This window comes from Diabrotica undecimpunctata, chromosome 4, assembly GCF_040954645.1.
Source record: "Diabrotica undecimpunctata isolate CICGRU chromosome 4, icDiaUnde3, whole genome shotgun sequence".
Lineage (NCBI taxonomy): Eukaryota > Metazoa > Arthropoda > Insecta > Coleoptera > Chrysomelidae > Diabrotica > Diabrotica undecimpunctata.
Window position 1 is genome coordinate 65,911,346 of NC_092806.1, and position 21,350 is coordinate 65,932,695.

The window sequence follows — 21,350 nt, forward strand, 5'->3', positions numbered from 1 at the left end:
AAATATATAGAACATGTTAATTGGGATGATATATAAAACAACTCAGAAAAAAACATAGAAAATTAGTTGATATTTATCGAAATCAAGACAATTAGCCGTGCTGGCATAGTTTCTTAGACTAAATTACAAAAAATGTGTAAGGGAGAAAAGATCATTATTTCATAAGTGCACGAGATCGTATAGAAAAAGAACATCTAGAAAAACAAATATTACAAGATCGTCATGTAACTGTAAGATTGAGTTAAACTTAGATATTGGTTTAGACTAGCATATAAAATATCAAATGATTATTTAGACGTAAAAAATAGTTTTTTTTAAATACTTATGTAGAAAAATTGCATTTAAAACAACGTAGAAGTGTCAATTTTGGATGATAGGTAACCATTTCTTTGTCCGAAGTTGACATATATGTCAAAACAATGCCACCTGCCTCAGATCTCGTCTAAAAATCGATTATTTGAACACTTAAAAGTCGAATTAATGAGCTGTCCATCGAAGGGGCTTGATTTGACACCAAATGACTTCCTTTTATTTCACATTTTCACAAATTGATATCGTGGATATCAATTTTCATCGGTAGAAGTGACCGTTAGTGCATTTAAAACCATGTATGGAAACTGTCTCAAGCGAAATAAAAAAAATAGTTAGCAAGTAGCTCGAATTTATGTAAAAGCATATATTTCACAAAAAAGAATATTTTGAGAAACAAAATAGTTATTTTCAGTGACAAATTCATATTTTTTTATTAGAAACTGTCTGACTTCTCGTTAAATGGAGATTTCGTCGTAGTAGTTATGTCCAATTTTTACGATAGCAGTTTAATTCCAGTACATATTTTTAATAAAACAAATATCTTTGTCATCTATTCCTATAATTTTTTAGCATCTACATTAATTTTACATGCTGTACTTTATCGAATGTCTTTTCGAAGTCCACGAAGCATGTAAATATATCTTTTCTTTGATCACGGCATTTTTGTAATAGGATATTTAGCGAAAAAGTGCCTTCCTAGTTCCCATAGCATTTCTAAAACCAAATTGGGTATCTTCAAGATCTTCCTCGCATTTGCGTCTAATTCTGTTGTGGAGTATTCTTAGGAAAATTATAAATGTGTGTTCGTTTGGCTAATTAATCGATATTCTGAGCATTTTCTAGCATTGTGTTTTTTAGGTATTGCGACAAAGGTAAACTTGAGCCAGTATGTGAGAATCATTTTAGTATTCATCATCATCCAGCCTCAAGAGTCCACTGCTGAACATAGGCCTCTTCCTCATGTTTCCAACCCCGTCTATCTTGCGCCGCTCTTATCCAGTTTTTATTGAGTCTTCTTAAATCGTCAGTCCATCTTGTAGGTGGTCGACCGACGCTTCTCTTGTCTTTCCTTGGCCTCCATTCCAATAACCCCTTTGTCCATCGCCCATCTGTCATTCTGGCTATGTGTCCTGCTCATCTCCATTTTAGTCTGGCTATCTTTTCGATGATGTCAGTCACTCCAGTTCTTCTCCTGATGTCTTCGTTGGTTATTCTGTCTCGCAGAGTTATTCTTAACATGGACCGCTCCATTCTTCTCTGCGTGACTCTCAGTTTGGTAGCTGCTGCTTTTATTAAGGTAAGTGTTTCTGCTCCGTACGTCAAGATTGGGAGGACGCACTGATCAAATACCTTTCTCTTAAGGCATGTAAGCAGCTCACTTTTAAAAGTTTCTCTCAGTTTTCCAAATGCTGCCCACCCAAGGCTGATTCTTCTCTTCAGTTCATGAGTCTGGTTATCTCTGCCAATCATAATTTCATGTCCCAGGTATTTATATCTATCTACGAGTTCTATTTCTTTTCCACCAATACTGATGTTCTGGTTGGGTACCAAATTGGTCATGATTTTTTATTTAAAAAATTTTCTACTACTTTTATGTTATCTTCATCGATTAGCTTTAGCAACTCAATTCATGTATCGTCTAGATCACAAGTTTTCCTAAGTTTAGCATTTTTATAGCTTGGTTTACTTTTGATTTCTTAATTTCTGGGCCATGAGTATAATTTTGGTAATATTCGATAAAATACTTTTTGGTCATCTTCAAACAGCTTTGATATACATTTTATTAATACACAGTTGCCATTCTCTTCTTTTTTCGTTCTTATTTACAATAGTTTTATTGCTATTTTTAACTAGTACAGGGGGAATTCGTTCCATATTTGTTTTGTTTTTCTTATGTTTGACTTATAAAATCAGTCGATTTTATAAGTCAAAACAAATTATACGAAAACTGATTAACTGGTAAATATTGAATTTTATGGTAACATACAAAGACATCTTGCAAAAAGAATAAGTAATTAAAACATAGAAACAATTTGGTCTGATTTTGGAATTTTTTTTTTCAGATTTCCGTTTAGATAAAACCTCAGAATTTCTCAATTTAAACACGACAGGTAAGTAAAGATTTTGCTGACAGTTTTTTGTATGTATATTCTACTTATACAGTGTACCACCATAATTTTTAAATTGTTTTATTTATATGTCTAGAGCCTCATACTCATGTTATGAACATAGATTTTCTTCATTTTTCACTAAACAGTGCTTAATAATTATCACTCCATTATATTTGCAATTAACCTCTTGATTTTTTTGCAACATAATACTGTCTTTAATATACAATACCTTTATAAAATATATTATGTTTTTATATTTCGTTCTTTGTATCAAATAATTTGAAGAGTTACACTCTAGAGACTTATTCATCGAAATAGTTTTACTTAAGGATGACTGTTAGGCCAGTCCACTACGAACGAAGCAGGTATAAAAAAAGTGTAAATAAAAATTGTAGAATACTAGTTGTTCTCTGCTTTATTTAACAAACACTGAAACCTTCTTCTTCTTTAAGTTCCATCTTCTATCGAAGGTTAGAAATAATCATGGTTATGCGGACCCCCTGTTGGAATAAATTCGTTATACTCTTAATTTAGCCATTCAGTAAAAAAGCTCAGACATGTCGATTTTTTTCCTGAACTTATATTTTTGATGACATTATCACTGTTCGAGATGACGTCATTTACATATTTTTGAATGGTAATAACTGATTTTGAGACTACTATCACAAACAGCGCATCTTTTTGTATACGGATGCCATATGTTTTCTCTTGTATCAGTTATATTACGTATTTCATATACATATTACACATTTATAGAAATTAATTCGAGAATATTAAAACACGTATTTTTCTAATTTTCGTTCCGCCGTTGTCTCTAAATAGTTTATTAAAATTACTTTATATTGGTTTAAATCTTTTAGTAGATAAAAACATGTTTCATTAAGAATAAATTTAACTAATTTTGCTTCAATAATGTTTAGCTTTCAAATAAAAACTCCGTTTTAAAAAGGTTTACTCGGCATTATGGCCCGTTTAATCCAAAAGCAACGCACAGAGATTTTAATGATGATAGGTTATGGAGATAGGATCAGTACACAATCTGAGGTTTGTAACTTGTACACACACCTAATACATTACAAAATTTAGAAATTTTGGCAATTGCGGTAATAAATATACAAAATTCGTCCAGGCCTTATGCAACATCGACAATTGGATCTAATATTATCAATGCAAGAAAATCCTCATAAGCCTACCCATTAAGCATTGGAGCAATCGATATGTTAAACGTCTATTTTAAAGTCCCCAGAAGAGAATAAGTGGCACCCATATAAAGTGCAAGTGATCCATGAACTTAATGAAGATGATTTCGATAGCAGACAAGAATTTTGTGAATTAATGATGGATCGATGTAATCATAATGCGCAATTCCTACGGCAATTTGTTTTCTCATATAAGGGCACCTTCTCCTTAACAGGTTCAGTAGGTAAATAGGCAGAACTGTGGGTACTGGGCACAACAGAACAATAACTGGACGGTAGAAGGGCATACTCAGTATCCACAGTCAACGTGTGGGGGAAATAATTGATAATAAAATTGTAGAACCATTTTTTATTGATGGTTCATTTAACGGTGACAAGTATTTCACTTTACTTTAACAGCGAATAATTCACCTACGGAAAATTTCTCGTGATACCAGCAAGATGGGGCACCACCGCCGCATGAATCACATGTACTTGCATACCTAAATAATGTTTTTCCTAATAGATGGATTGGCAGACGAGGATTTTTAGAGTGACCAGCCAGATCTCCTGATCTGTCATCATTAGATATTTTTATTAGGATACGTTAAGTTTAAAGTTTACGTTTAGACCTTATAATATTATTGAACTTAAAGTAGGAATTAGGACCGAAATTATTTTGATTAATGCTGATACCTTAATAATGTTTTTTAAGAGTTTAAACATCATCTTGCATATTGTCAAGAGACAAATGGTTTGTATTTTGAGCATTTAATTTAATAGTTTGTAGTGTTATTTAGTCCTGTCTATATTTTTATAAATTGCGTTTAGATATGAGTAAAATATCTTTTATTTCTCGACTATACAATTATGTGACATAAGCGACATACGAAAAACTAAGACATTCGTGTACAAAAAGATGAGCTCTTTTCGATAATATTGTTAAAAAGGGTATAGTATTTTTCACAGTAAAATCATTTCACGTCACGATTTATACAAACTGACGTCACTTCTATTTAAAATGTACATCACATCAACCTTAGAGTTCAAATTTCCCTAATACAGCTAAAAATACGACACCCATACGGAGCTGCTCGATCTTTCATAGGCGTCAACATGGTAATAGAATAAAAAAAAATGTAATCGTGAGTAGGTATATTGAGAATTTTAGAATTATATTGATAAAATATGCAAAAACATTTCTTATTATTAATAGTACAAATTTGATGTAACAATTGTTTGAGTATATTAATTCAAAAAATATCATTTTTTGATTCATCAAATTTGATTCGCAATATATAACTTAAATAAACTGTATTTATAAATATGTACATAATACGTATATCTCAATAGCTTTAAAAACTAATTATTGTTATGTATTGTGATTGTGTTTAAATAATGCCAAAACAAATGAATCATCATCATCAGTGGCATTACAGCTCGTTATGAGCCAAAGCCTTCTTCAGAATAATCTTCCATTCGCCCCTGTCTCTGGCAACTCTTCTCCATGCTTTAACTCCGACGGATTTTAGATCATCCTCTATGTTATCTTGATACCTAAGTTTTGGTCTTCCTCTGGCTCGTCTTCCCACTGGTCCTCTTCGGTCGAAAATTTTTCTGATCGTTGCATCTTCATCTCGCCTAATTACATGTCCTACCCATCGAAGGCGTGCTAATTTAATATATTTTACAACGTCAGGTTCCCCAAAACTTTTATATTACTCAAAGTTGTAGCGCCTACGCCACAAACCCTGTTCTTGGATTTCTCCATATATTTTTCTTAGAATTGAAAAACGAACAGCTCGAAACCTCCCTACGCATCTGGTATTTATAGATCTGGAGAAGGCTTATGATACAGTTCCTATAAAACTCTTATTTAGTGTCTTGACGAAAACGGACCTTAGTACAACATATCTAAAAGCAATACTGAACATCTATAAATGTCCTCAAAGCACTGTAAAAACAGGAAATACTTTCTCAAGGGTATTTACAGTAACAAAAGGCTTGAGACAAGGATGTTGTCTTTCCCCTACCCTATTCAAAATATATATCCAAGAAGCACTGCACCAGTGGAGACAAAAATGTGCGGGAATGGGGTTGAAGCTTAACAACCATTATCTGACAACGCTGTTCTTTGCAGATGATCAAGTACTAATTGCAAGCTGTGAAGAAGATGCAGATTATATGCTTAGAAAGCTCAAAGATGAATACGAAAAATGGGGGATGAGTATGAATATGTGTAAAACAGAATATATGCGAATAGGCAATGAAGACGAAGACCCGGATTTGGAAATTAGACAAATGAAAAGGTGCTACGAATACAAATATTTGGGAAGTATTATCTGCAGTAAAGGAACAACGGAACGAGATATAGACTATAGAGTGCAACAAGGCAGGAAGAGTGTTCAAATTCTGAATTCGATACTTTGGTCCAACAAAGCTACTATGAGAACTAAAATGACTATCTACAAAGTAATTGTAGAGCCCATTCTTACATATGGAGCAGAATGTTGGCAAATGACAGTAAAAGGAAAGAAAAAAGTTGACACGGTTGAAATGGACTACCTAAGAAGAGCTTGCCGTATATCAAGAGTAGAACGTATACCTAATTCTGAAATTAGAAGAAAAACAGATAGAGTACATACAACTTCTGAAAGAATAGAAACTAGACAGTTAATATGGTATGGACACGTACAGAGGATGGACGACAACAGATGGCCAAAAAGAGCTATGGAATACAATCCAAGTAATAGAAGGAAACGAGGAAGACCAGCCAAGTCTTGGATACAAGGTGTTATGGAAACCATGAAAGATAGAGCCATTGATGAAGACACCTGGACAGATAGAAAAAGATGGCGATCGAAATGCGGGAAGCGGCAGAAGCTGTAGGATCCCCGCTTATATATATATATTTTTCTTAGAATTTTTCTCTCGAAACGTTTAAGCAATTCTTGGTCGTTCTGTGTAAGTGACCACGTTTCAGACCCGTATGCTAACACTGGCCTTATTTGTGTTTTATATATGGTAACTTTAATTTTTCTGGGTAGTTTTGGGGCCATATATTTCCTCAAGCCATAATTGCACTTATTGGCAAGCACTATTCTTCTTTTAATTTCTTCGCTGACATTGTTGTCTTTGGTCACCAGCGAGCCCAGGTAGACGAAGGTGTCAACACCTTCCAGTTCCAGATCATCAATTAATAGTCTAGGTATCTGGTTGCCTGATCTAGTACAATACATATACTTGGTTTTTTGTGCGTTTATTGTTAATCCCATTCTAAGTGCAGACGCCCTTGGTGATCGAAATGCTTCGATCAGAGATTCTGTGGACTTAGCAATAATGTCTATGTCATCTACATATCCGACCACTTGTACAGATTTATTAAAGATGGTGCCGTTCATATTAATATGGCACTCTCGAATTACTTTTTCTAGTGCAACGTTAAATAAGAGACACGACACTCCATCTCCATGTCTCAGTCCATTTTTACAATGGAAGGGTCTGGAAAAGTCGTTTTGGATTCTGACTACACTCTCTACGCCTGTAAGTGTAAGTTCCGTTAGTTGAACAAGATGAAGCGGCATTTGAAATTCCACCATAGCCTGTAGAAGTTTTTGTCTGTTGACTGAGTCGTATGCGGCTTTGAAATCCACGAATATGTGGTGGGTGTCAACTCCGAACTCAAGCGTTTTCTTAAGAATCTGCCCAACTGTGAAGATTTGATCCGTTGTTGATTTATTGGGTCGGAAACCGCAGTGGTAGTTCTTAACTATTTGTTCAGCATATGGGATCTGGGATCAATCTTCTGTACAATACGTTGGAAATTACTTTATATGCCACGTTAAGTAGGGCGATGCCCCTATAATTATCACACATCATTATATCTCCCTTTTTGTGAAGAGGGTGCATTACACCTAATTTCCAGTCCTCGGGCGTTTCCTTCCATTGCCAGATTTTGGTTACTAATTTATACATGTGTTTAAAAAGGTTGTCACCACCATTCTTAAAGAGTTCGGCAGGAAGATTTTTCAAGCCGGGAGCTTTGTTATTTTTTAGTTTTAAAATGGCTTCTCTAATTTCCTCTTCGGTGGGGGGCGCCTCTTGAGCGTTTTCATCCATTTCAGGCAAAGTAATTTCTATTTGGTCTTATTCACGACTATCGCTAAGCAGTTCTTCAAAATGATTCGACCAGCTATTTAGTATATGATCTTTGTCACGAATTATAGATCTCTGTCTTTACATGCTGTTATTCTGGGTTTGAAGCTGTTATTCTGGGTTTGAATTCTTTTCTGCAGCTGTTTATCTTCTGGTAGAATTTTCGCGAGTCTTTTCTATTGGGGCGGTTAACAATCTCGTTTAGAGCGTTTTCGTATGACTCTTTCTTTTTTCCTTCTAAACGTCCTTTATTCTTCTCGTTTAAGATTTTCATAGTGTTCCAGGTTTGATCTCGTTCTGCGCTGCTGAAGTCTCTTATATGTTTAATTTTTCTGTTGGTTAATGGACCTACATTCTTCGTCAAACCAATCTTCGATTATTTTAGCCTGGTTAGGTTTTAAAACGCCTTTAGCCGTTGTATGGATAGCTTCCTTGCATTTGGTCCAGTATTCTTCTATACTTGAATTTTCGTCAATTCTTGTCAGCTCTTCCTTTAAAATTTTCCGGTAGTTATCCCTAGCGTCTTTATATTTTAGCACATCAGTATTATATTTAGTAGATTTTATGCTCTGGCCTTCTTAGCGTTTGATATACGAGCCCTGAGTTTTGTTCTTACAAGGTAGTGGTCGGAGTAAAACAAATGAATAGTCGCTGTAAAGAGCTGGTGGCTAAATTATACAGTTTTATGTTATCTTTTATGATATTATGGATTAAACTTATCTCGTTTTCCACATTATTAAAAAACAAAAAAAAAATCAAAAATGTTAATATTTTCTTTATTTAAAAAATCCAGTTAAGTGTTCTCTTAAATAGTTGACATTTAAAAAATTCCTCACTTATTACCTATTCCGATGTTTTAGCAACGCCGTGGGGTTAGGTTCAGACGTCGTGAATCCTGAATGACGTTAAATGATTGGCAAAACTCGAACAGAGATAACGTCATCAAAAATATGAGTTTAGCAAAAAAAGCTTAACTGACATAAAATCGACGTGTCTGAGATTTATTTGATACAAGGTATGACTGCTGCTTATATAACATTTAACTTAAAAATTACCAATATACCCAGATATAATGGGATGATTTAAGAAACTTTTTGTATTTAAAATTGTTGTATTTTGTTTTTAATGACGTGGGCTGTATTTTACATGATTCATGAACAAAAAAGTTTATTGTTTTGCTCCACTTTAAAAGACTGCGTGAGAAGTTAAATATATGTTAACACAACTTGACTGAGGTCTACATAACCGTGAATCGTAACTGTCCACATGAACGCCAAAGAGTAGTAAAAAGTGTCTTACAGTATTATTATTGCTTCTGCGTAACACACACACGCACATTAACACAAGTAAATGCTTCATCAAATACGCCATACACAAGTAAAAGACACGAGGTGGGATATAAAGGTATATAGGTATCAGAATACATTTGTGTTAAATGATTGTTACTATTTTTATTGACAATAAGCCGCAATTTAAGATTAAAATCTTTTAAACTTAAATTTAAACTTAACTTCGGATATCCTTTCTAAAATACACAACAATAATAAATTAAACAAATTTTGTTTTTTGTTACTTGGTGAAAAATTCTTCCAATAATTGAATTTTATCTGACTCATTCATATGAACATTTCAGACATATATTATACAATATAGACGACTTTAAAATGATATTGCCAATATTGCATAGTTGTGTTTCTGAGAGACTTTATTGTAAGAAAGTTTATTCTATTACATGTAATCAAATTTAACTTAGGAATACCTGTTAGGTAAAATGAGGTAAAAATTAGTAAAAAACCTCATAATACTATCCCGACATAAGTATTTGATCTTACATTTAGTTTACTCTCAATAAACACCAAATTGTCAATCAAAAATAATGTATCCTCGATATGTTACTGACTTGCTAGTAGTGGTATTTTTATTATGCCCATATTAAAAGGGGAAGCCAATAACAGAAAAATACCACTATTAGTAAATTAGAAACATATCGAGGATATATCAATTATGTTTTTAAATACCTTTCTTTCTTTCTTTCTCCCCCTCCTTTTACCCTATCAGGGTGTCGGATTTGGGCTAGCTATTTTAATTTCCATTTACCCACCTCTTCCATTCTTTTCTGTTTTCTGCCAATATTTTCAATTCATCGAGTGATTTTTGTTTAAGCTTTCCCACCTCTATTACTTACTGTATCCATTTTTTTCTTGGTCTGCCTCTTTTTCTTTTTCCGATGTTTTTTGCTTCATAAATTTTTCTTGTTATTCTATTGGATTGCATCCTCATCAGATGCCCATACCAGTTCATTTGTCCATTTGCTATTTTGTTCATTATCGGTTCCTGGTTGGCCATTCTCCTAATAGTCTCGTTGCTTAATCTATCCCATTTTGTCTTTCCAACTATCCTTCTTAGATGTCTCATCTCCATTGCGTTTATCCTGCTCTTATGTTTTTCCAGAATTGTCCAGTTTTCACTTGCATAGAGCACAATCGGTATCACTATTGTGTTATTTATTTTTATTCTTGTTTCTCTTGCAAGTTCTCTTTTTCCCATGATTGGAGCTAACGCATAATATAACTTGTTTGCTTTCTTTGCTCTATTTGTTATTTCCCAGTCTATTTTTCCGTCATTAGTTATTATACTTCCCAGGTATTCGTAAGTTATTACTATTTCCAATTCTGAGTTTTTACATTTTATCTTTATTTGATTATCTTCCTTATCTCCTTTGCCGCTGATTATCATTATCTTCCTTATTTCCTCGTTTATCTCCATTCTTAGTTCTTCTATTTGTTCTACTTATATATCCATTAGTTTCTGCATTTTATTCTCGGAATCTGCTATTAGTACTATGTCGTCTGCATACATTAAGGACTCTATTGTTACCGGTTGTAATCTGTGGTAACCTATTATTGTATATATTGTAGTTGATTGGTTCTGACTCTAGTGTTTCTTATCAATTCGTTCATTACTATTATGAATAGCAAAGGGCTGAGACTATCTCCTTGTTTAATACCTCTCTTAAATCTCTCCCAATTAAATGCTTCCGATCTTTCCCCTGTTATTTGTACCTTTCTTTTTACCTCTTTGTAAGTACTTTCTATAATTTTTATCAATGCATTAGGTACGTTTATTTTTCTCAAGCATTTTCCTATAATATGTCTTTCTATCGTGTAAAATGCTGCTCTTAGGTCTATGAATGCTAATACTAGTTTTTCCCCCGTATCTATGCTTCTTTCTATTAGGTTTCTAATGATATATATGTAGTCATTTGTCTGTCTTGCCGGTCTAAATGCCGTTTGTTCTTCTCCCAATACCATTTCTACTTCTTGTCTCAGTCTCTATTGTTTTCGTAAATATTTTAAAGCATACCGATGACAGACATATTGCTCTATAGTTGCCGCAGGTTAGATATTCTCCTTTTTTGTATATTGGCACGATGATATTGTTCTGCCAGTCTTTAGGGATTGTTTGTTTTTCCCACGCCTCTTTATATATTTTCCATAGCCAGTTTATTCCTTCTTCTCCCATGTATTTTACCATTTCCGGTTCAATTTCCTCATCTCCACCTGCCTTGCCTATTTTTATATTTGATAATCCTTCTATTATTTCTTCTCTACTTATTTGCTCTGGCTCTGTGTTTTCTTCGCCTTCATTGATTATATTGTCTTCCTTTATCACTTCGTTATCAAATTTTTTCTCATAATATTCTTTCCATACCCTAGCTACTTGTTCTGGGCTTATTTGTATTTGGTTTGAAGTATCTCTTACTGCGTTTATTTCTATTATTTGTTATATATTCTTCCTGAAGTTCTTCTCCAAATTCTTTCCATGTTTTTGCTTTTGCTTGTGTGACTGTCTTTTTTACCAATCGTCTCTGCCTACAGTATTTTTCTTTATCTTCTTCTAATCCCGTTTCGATGTATTTTTTCCATGATATTTTCTTCTTTTTTATTTCTGTGTTCACTTCTTTATTCCACCATCTTGTCGTTTTCAACTGTTTATTATATTTTTTGATTTCATACACTTCAGTTGCTATTGTCTTTAATACTTCACTGTATGTATTCCATCTTTCTTCCATTGTCCATGTTTCTTTTTGGCACTCTATTTGTCTCAGTCTTTTGTTAGTTTCCTCCGTGTAAAATTCTCGCACACTTTCTATCTTTAGTTTGTTTACATTTACTTTCTTGTACTCTTTTCTTTCCACTTCCTCAGTTTTTTCATCCTCCAGTTTTGCAGTGCCCATCCTGTGTTGTGTAGACAGTTCCGGTTCCTTTTCCGTTAAGATGTTTTTTATATTTTGTTCTAGATTTCTCGTATAGACTATATAGTCGATTAAGCTTTTCGCATTTCTCTCTTCGGCCACAAATGTATATTTGTCGTTAATGGTTTGTTCACTGAATGTGTTTCCTATTATCAGGTCATTGGTTTGGCAGAATTCCAGCATTTTAATTCCATTTCTATTTATTGTTTCTTCCCCATATTGTCCAATGCATCCTAATCCCCTGTTAATGACCTTACCTACTCTTGAATTCCAATCGCCTAAGATTATTTTTTATATAAGTTTTTAAATAACATACATATAAAATCAGAGTTTGGCGTTTGTTGAAAGTAAAATAAATGTACCACCAAACACTTACCATGTCGAGATAGTATTATGAGATTTTTTCCTGTTTTTTTCCTCGTGATTTACAGGGAATCACTAACAGGAGATATATACTACCATCATTGCATGTGGTCTTTTTAAAGACGAATATGATTTTTGTGATAATATTCTCCAGTTAAAGTTAATATTATGTAATTGAATGAACTATCTTACAATAAAGTCGTCCCAGAAACGGAAATCACTAATATTGGCAAGATCATTACAATAAAGTCATCCACTTCAAAATAGTTAATATATATGTCTGAATTTTCAATATGAATGAGTCAGATAAAATTAAATTATTAGGAGAATTTTTCACCAAGTATCACAAAACAAGATTTGTATAATTTGTTAATGATTTTTTTTGAAAACGATTTTCGAAGTGAAAATTGAAACGTCATTAAACTTATTTTAAACTTAAATTGTGGCTCATTCCCAATAAAAATAAAAATTGCATTAAGATGCCACAAGAAAATAGCTTCAGGACAATATTAAATGATTTTTTTACGTGTTTTATTTAGTACACTGACTTTTAGTCGATAATATAAATATGTTAAACAGATAATTTCCAGTCAGGTCGGCTCAACGTCTACACAAATAGACATTCGTCATCGAGAGACACACCTACAAAGGCCGCCAATACCCAGAAAATACTATCATCTACAAAATACCTCTTTAGATTTATCAATGAGTAATTTTTACAACTCCTATTCATTCAGATTTGTGATCCTTTTTAAGTATTCGTGCAAACATAACCGCACAAGTGTGTCATCAATATTTTCAAATTTTTTCTACCTTGCATTAACGATATCCGTTCAAATATTTGAAATCATCGATAGATTGCATTTCAGATAAAATATTTATCATAGGATTTTCAGCCGATATCTTTGAATCTTTGAAAATGCGGATAATTTAAATACAATAGCTGACAGGAACGTACTAAATAAATATTTTGTATTTTACATTTTAAATAATAATTCTATAATTTTACATAATTTAAAAATTAGTATAGAATTTTTCAAAAATCAAAGGTGTAGACATGCAAATATCTGGTTGTAATCTATGGAACTAAACAGTTCAGAGGTGGGATGTTATCAAAGCTAAATGAACTGGAAAGTATCTATATAAGAAAGGACACTGGGAATACGTTCAATCCCAAGAAAAGAAAAGAAGGACGGAATAAGATTTAAGGAATAAGACGAATGAACTGTTAACGTCGATGGCTTGGAAAAATACCAAAAGAAATTATTAGAGCCATGATCCCTGGTATACCGATAGATAACCAATTTTTTCATGAATAAGATAAAAGATATAAAATCACACTACATAAATATAAATTTAAATAAAACTAAACGTATTATTATCAAAAATGTGTCAACTACTTGAAGACAATATTAATAACAGACATACAAAAGTTGCAAAAAAAAAAGAAAAAGTAGAGATAAATAATTATACCTACCATAAAACAACATCTTCTTCACTTATGAAAATATACATTGTACAGAACAGAAGAGTTGATACTATGTATGTGTGGAGAGGTTTGGCTTCGAACTATGTTCATTAGCCCCAGATCTTATTAATGAAAAATATAACTGACTTAAAATTAAATGTATTTTAATATTCCTATTTTTAAATAGTATTTACTTGTAAGAATCAATGAGATTTTAGTGACTCCCTCAAAATTTTTTAAGCTTTTTATGCTAAACATTTATTTTTGTTTTCCTGAGAAAATCAATTAAGAGATCTTACACTATTTTGTTTAAAGAGGCAATTAATATTATTATATTATTATAATCCTGATATATTAACTGAACCCGCAATATGTAGTTTGTACAATTTGGATAATAACTCTTTGGATGATCACATGTGTTTGGTACATTCGAAAAATATGTGGTTTAAGTCTCCCACTGAAGTGTTGCTACACTCACAAAAGGGGCTTTAAAGTGAACCTGGTTGAAAGCAACCATTATGGATTTTAATTAATTCTAGTAACAGTGGAAGTATATGGTTTGGAATGATAAAAGGTTAGGTGAGGAATGCTATTGGGCAGAGTTGGATGAATAATAGTGCAATAATAGAACATTAGTAATAATTTTATATAAAGTTTTTCATTTATTCCTGGCATCTGTCTTTCAATCGTTACTTCTATTCGACTGTCACAAGCATTTTTGGCTATACCACATCTACCATCTACATCTACTTCTTTATTGCCAGTAATACCTGCGTGCCTCTTAACCCAAACCAATTTAATACTAAATAGTTGATACTATATATGAATAAATCGTGAAAAATAAATTTTTTCAGGACATTCCACATTATTTGAGATCTAAGAATATTCAAAATCAACAATTTAAGAGAATTTGGTATCTAAGTGACGAAATTTACTACAGAGGAACTAAAAGTGTGTAGAGCTATAAGCTTCAGTTTCTTCAATGGGTTATTGAAAATACTAGACAAATTAATAGGAAGTGGATTTTAATTGTATCTACCGCTTCACCAAGATTACTTTGCCTATAAGCTACACTAGTCTGTCATAATTTGGTTAAAGATCTTAAAAAAGCCAAGTATTCAAAAAACTGGCATTATGTGCATTCAAAGACATAGAAGGAATATTTAATAATACACCATTAGAATCTAATTATTGTAGTTAATACTAGAGCCAATTATTGTACATATTACATTGCCATATACGTAAGTAATTCAACTTCGACAGATCTGCTGTATATAGATTTTTCGCCAATATTCGATAGATTTTTTATTTTGCCCCGAAAAAGCGACATCCAATCTTCTCATATCAAATTCTGCGTAAGCTGCCTAAATGTCTACTTAGAGGACTTTGATTGGGATCTTTTTGCAGCAGTGGCAGTTTTTTCGCTGCGTAATAAGCCAGTTGTGGTGCCGCTGTCTGGTAAATCATGGCAAAACACACACACACACACACACACACACACATATATATATATATATATATATATATATATATATATATATATATATATATATATATATATATATATTGTTATGATATGCAAAATCGAGAAAGATATTGGGTTGATTAAAATATTTCAAAGTTCAAAAACATTAAAATAATTCAGATAAGTAAGATAATAAACAACAAACATTTCAAAGAAGGAAAGTTATTAAATTCTTGGATTACCTGTACTAAACAAAATGTAAGCTATACATAAATTATTTCTTTGTTATACTTGAGTGACCCGCATAAGTTTAAGTGAAAGCCAAAGACAATTGAACGGGGTTTTTCAAAATACATTAATGCAGTGATTAAAGACAATAGAAGGGATTATAGAAAGAGGTTTTTGTTAGTTTTAAAGAATTATAGAAAAATATTATTTGTAAATAAGTTTTAGGAAATTTTATAATTATAGGTAAAAATTTGTTTGTTATCGAAATGAAAAAATGGGGGAATTGTGACGAGTTTTGATTGGCGGAGATTGAAAAAGGTGGGATAAGTATGTAGGAAAAAGTTTAGCGAGATTGAGGAGAGAGAAAGGAGGATCAGTTGGTTTTCCAAATCTGTAAGACGAACAGTGATTGTTCTCTGGCGGTTCCTGAGAAGTAGCAAGCAGTAGTGTTGAATGTTAGTGAGTTTTTGTGGAGTTAGTGTATCTGACAGAAGCTGGAGCAGCAAAATATTGTAAGTCATATTTTCCTACTTATATTCCAAGAGTCACTGTTCAGGCCAACGAGAGATTCAGTTTTATCGTAAAGAGAAGATATTCCAAGAGTCATTTTTCACTCGGGCCAACGAGAGATTCAGTTTATCGAGAGGAGAAAGGCTATCATAATTTGAATGATTGTTGCTTTTGAAGGAGATCATTAAGGACGATATACTTGCAACAATCTGTTGTAAGATTGCTGCTTACATAGGGAGCGGTTGAGAGGAGATAATATAGTCTACAAGGAACAAGGATTTGGACCACTCATCATCAGAGAGAGATATTTTTGTTTTCTGCAGTTTTTTTCTTTTATTGATAACACAATTTTTACACTTAATTTAGAAAGGATATAAATATTTTGATTAGGAGAGTTAGAATAGTTCGGGATTTTGAGATTTCAATTAATATTGTTTGTACCATTAATTTTGATTGTTCACGTACGTAGAACAAAATTTTTGAGAATCATTATATGAGATTTGTTTATTGAAAACTTTTGAGTGTGAATTATTTCATTATTTTTATTTCAATATATAGTGTTAGATCATATGTTTTTTTATTATTCCGGTATTCTCTGGACCTTACCTTTCACATGTAATAGCATAGATATTGAAGCACGAATTTAACCCTGAGATAAAAGAATTAAAAATTGTGATAGAGTCATAATCATATCATCTAGATAATTTTAATTAATCAAAAAAAAATTAATTAGCTAATTATTGCTTGGCGCACCAAGACTTTAAATATCACAATAATATATATATATATATATATATATATATATATATATATATATATATATATACACTACAAAAACAGAAAAATATTGTCTTCATTGAGTTTTATCACCTTTATTGTGCTCACCAGTGATTAAGGATATCTTAGCGAAGCTCAGATGGGAAGTAGTTCGTCGTCTCGGCTATGCGAATGATCCAGTTATAGTAGTTAGAAGTAAGCATGATAGTATTACTGCTGACTTCATGTTAGGTGCCTTAAACCTAGTAAGTTCCTAGTGTTCAAAAAATAACTTGGTAAATGCTAAAAAAAGGACAGCCGTTTTAAGCACCAATAGGAAGAAGTTCATAATTCAACTCTAAACAATAAAAGGCATATAACTATAATTTTTGGGTGAGGTTTAACATTTTCGAGCTATCCTTGATAAAAAATATACCTCTAAGACAACAAGGGCTCTCTGGACATATGTGGGCTTTTTGACAGGTCATGCAATCTGAAACCTAAAATGATCATATAAACCATTTATCAGTGTGATAATAATTTAAGCTACGCATGTTTGGTTAAAAAAATGCAACAAAAACCAAAGTAACTAAGAAGACTTTATTACATGGGAATCATGGCATAGGAGATGGTGCCATGCTGCAGCTTTAAAAGTAATGTTAAAATCTTTTTCCACTACATAGACAAGGATTGTTCTAGAAAAATTCTTTTAGTTTGGCACAGCCACAATATTTACAACCGAATTATCTGACTGGACATTACAAGTGTAGAAATAACAATTATGGTTTCAAAACAGCTTTTTGAACTCTTACAAAGTTTTATAATAAACGATTGTAAGTTAACAAAAACATAGTTCAAGTTACATGAGGTGCTCCTATTAAATATACTGGATGGTCAAACCACATTAAGAAGTGGGAATATGGGTTATATAGTTCAGCGTAGAGGCCCAAGGCTTGTATATAATTAAGTTTAACAAGCTTTAGAGTTTATACAGTATATGTATGTAGTTTATATACTATCGTAGGCCAAGGCTTATATATATTTTATAATTCGGGAATATGGGTCCGTTTTTTTAAATTTCGAATATTTCAAGCGGCATCATTAACAATATATTTTTTGGTTTGGTAGCAATGAGTTTTTCAGAAAAGCCACCTTTTCACCAAGATATTCATAACCCCTGGTCCAACCAGAAGCCTGCAACTTGTAAGTCTCCATGAGAGATTGCTGGCGTTTTTTTTTTTTTTTGAACTACTACTTTAGCAACCAGAACCAGAATGAGCCAGATCTTTATTTTTTTTTAGACTCTAATGAGTAATCTAACTCTTTTGACTAAAACATATATATATATATATATATATATATATATATATATATATATGTATATATATATAAAGTCCTTTTACCCTATGACGGGCGATATGCAATTAAGATATGAGCAGTGGACCTCAGTTGGGCGTTAATATTTAATTCCGATCGCTTGAAAAGTAAAAATATTTATGTTCCTGTATTTTATGTTCAGTAATAATATTAAATTTTACTGTATCAAAGGTAAATAAAATGAATTAATATGTATATACAGGGCGTGTTAAAAGAAGTGGGATGGAATATTCCGAACACTCGAAATTATTTGTCGACATGAAATGTTCATCAAGGTCTCTATAAGTCTCTATTTTGCGTAGAGTGAAAATTGGAAAATTCTTGCCAAGTTGCTGCTATGTCCAAATTTGAATAAAATACATCCAAGACTGCAGACACTGTATTAAATATAACCTTAAAAGAAAAATTGGCACTAAATCACTTCCGAGTTTTCAGCAAAACAAAAGGTTTAAACACGTGTAGTCCAGTAATTAATACCAAAGCTATTGAGAGTATGCAGTCCAGTAATTAGACCGAAGGTTTACTAAACTTTACTCAACCACCATAAAGTCCGAATTGAATTTCCGAAACACTTTTTTCTTACTTCTTTTTGGCAAACGATTTGTTCTATTCACTGTCTGATATTTCACTATCAGAGTGGTGACTATCTGAATTGTCTATCCGAATAATTAGAGGCCGAACCTCATCTATAACTCGCACGTTTTGAAAAGACTGAATGATTATGTCTTTCATATGTCTAATACAATTTTGCCATTGTTCTGCCTTTATTTGTTCTAGCGATTCTTTCCATAAACTAAGAACCCTAGGGTCATCTGTTGTTTTATATACCCCAAAATAAATCAATTGCATTATAGTGGCAATGGTAGGGCGAAAGTCGAAGAACTTCTTGGCCATATTTAGGAGCCATTTGTCCAGCTGCTTAACCCTTAACTGGTCCGGCGTCGTCTGACAGACGATTTCATATTTTTAATTATATTTTATTGGAAATTGGCACCACCCACAGGCAAGTCCTTCTATCTAATCCTTAAACTATTGGAGCTTGACAAGTGGGTGTATTTGCGACAAGTTTCTCTCAGTTCCTAAAAGGTTATGGCAACAATTAGGTCGAGAGTAGTTCCTCAGACGACGCCGGACTATTGGTATGACTTTTTTGTGTGTCGTGCATTTTTATAAATTATGGCCGGACCATCAAAACGAGTGAGTTTCGGCGATGACGATTATAAGACAACTCTTTTAAAGTGGTACAATGAGGAATGTGATAGTGACTGTGATGTAGACGATACTTTGGAAGACCATAACATTGAATCTGAACACGATACATGTTCGGAATTTTCTGATTCTGATGAGCCTGCGGATTGTGATGAATTAGCAGTGATAGTGACAAAACCTATGTTTATGATAAACATCGACACAGGTGGTGTACGTCAGAAGTTATCCCCTTATCTAGAACACGTAAACACAACATTGTTTTAAAAGTGCCAATTCTAAAAACAAAGGCAAAAATTATCTGCGCGGCTGCGATACCCTTGTCTGTTTGGAATATGTTGTTTAGTGATAACATTCTACAACATATTGAGCAGAATAAAACACAAAATTACGATCAATGCGTAAGAAATATTCTGCTAGTTCTATCCATCATCTTAGAGAAATGGATGCTATTGAGTTTAGAGCATTTTTGGGACTCTTTGTTTACACTGCCATTTTCAACTCCAGTCACGAAAATATAGGAACTTTATTTGCAACAGATGGAACTGGAAGAGAAATCTTCAAAGCAGTCATGAGCAAAAAAAGATTTACTGTTCTTTTACTTGCTATCCGATTCGACAATCCTGAAGATAGGAAGGAACGCAAAAAAAATTCAACTGCAGCTATTTCATTTATATTTAATACCTTTATAGAAAATTGTCAAAGTATATACGGTCTTGGTCAATATGCCACAATTGATGAAATGCTTGTAAGTTTTTGAGGTAAATGCCGGTTTAAAATGTACATGCCTAACAAACCAGCTAAATACGGACTCAAAATACGGTGTCTTACGCATGCACGTAATAGTTACATAAATAGTTAAGCAATATCTACAGCGGAAAAGACTCAGATGGATTTGGTAACAGTGATTGCAAAAAACGTTCGCATGTTTAAAATAAGATTTTTGCTGATATATTTTGCTGAATTATTAAATAACACCAATACAACCAACGACCATCAATTAATTTTTAACGATAAAGAGAAGTGTAATATGATGACAAGTTTAAATTTGATCTATTTTGTCAATATTTTAACAGTGTCGTTAACAGAAAGATATTTTTAAATAGCATGAATCATTAAATTTTTCAATGATTGTGTGGATTTAAGAAATACATTACTAAACAAATTTTTAAAGTGTGTGTAAAGGAGATTACAATTATTATGACACATGGTAGTCCTTATTTTTCACATAATATGTTCTTGTAAAGGCATAACTTTGATTATTGGGTAAACCTACATTATAAATTCCTGGACAAAATTAACGCACCACTTTAATTAATCTAAATATTTACAATATGAACACAAAATAAAACGAAGTTACATTGAAATAATAATAAACACCTACAAATAAGTCCAGCATGACTTTATCATGACCTTAATTTGCCTTATTGTTTCTTTAAAAATTTGTTTTTGCCGGAAATGCGTAAATAAGCTAGCATAACTCTAAATTGCAAAAAGAAAAAAATCAGTAAAGTAACACAATAAAATGCATCTGGATCAACACCAATACCGTGTAGGCCCTCCTCTACTTCTTATGACTGCTTTTATGCGTCGAGGCATGCTTGATATCAAATGTTCAACAAAAGCTTGCGGAATATTCTCCCATTCTTTAATAACGGTCTCAATGAGTTGGTTGTGATTGGCAATGGGGGTCTACGACTTTGAATCTTTTTTTGAGATAGTCCCATAGATGCTCTATAGGATTCATGTCTGGACTCTAATAATAATAATAGGTGGCCACTCTAGTAATAAAATATCAACATCATTTAGGTAGCCAATAACCTGTCAAGCCACATGGGGACGAGCGTTGTCTTGCATGAATAAAAAATTAGGTCCAAGGAACGGAGCAGAAGACATTACATGTTCGACAATAATGTTGTCTAAGTAATGATGGACATTCATAGACCTCGTATGTATGGGAACCAAC

General features: G+C 32.7%; 2 protein-coding genes across 5 annotated transcripts in view; one reads left to right on the forward strand and one right to left on the reverse strand.

Moving 5' to 3' along the window:
• Positions 1–21,350, reverse strand: part of LOC140439614 (uncharacterized) — a 1,046,430-nt gene that overhangs the window by 640,668 nt on the left and 384,412 nt on the right. The window lies entirely within an intron of this gene.
• The window catches only part of hdly (hadley), a 359,652-nt gene that overhangs the window by 207,604 nt on the left and 130,698 nt on the right, over positions 1–21,350 (forward strand). For both annotated transcript variants that reach the window (XM_072529637.1, XM_072529638.1), the window contains one exon: positions 2,376–2,423. The gene's annotated coding sequence lies outside the window, so the exon portion shown is untranslated. The remainder of the gene's footprint in view (positions 1–2,375; positions 2,424–21,350) is intronic.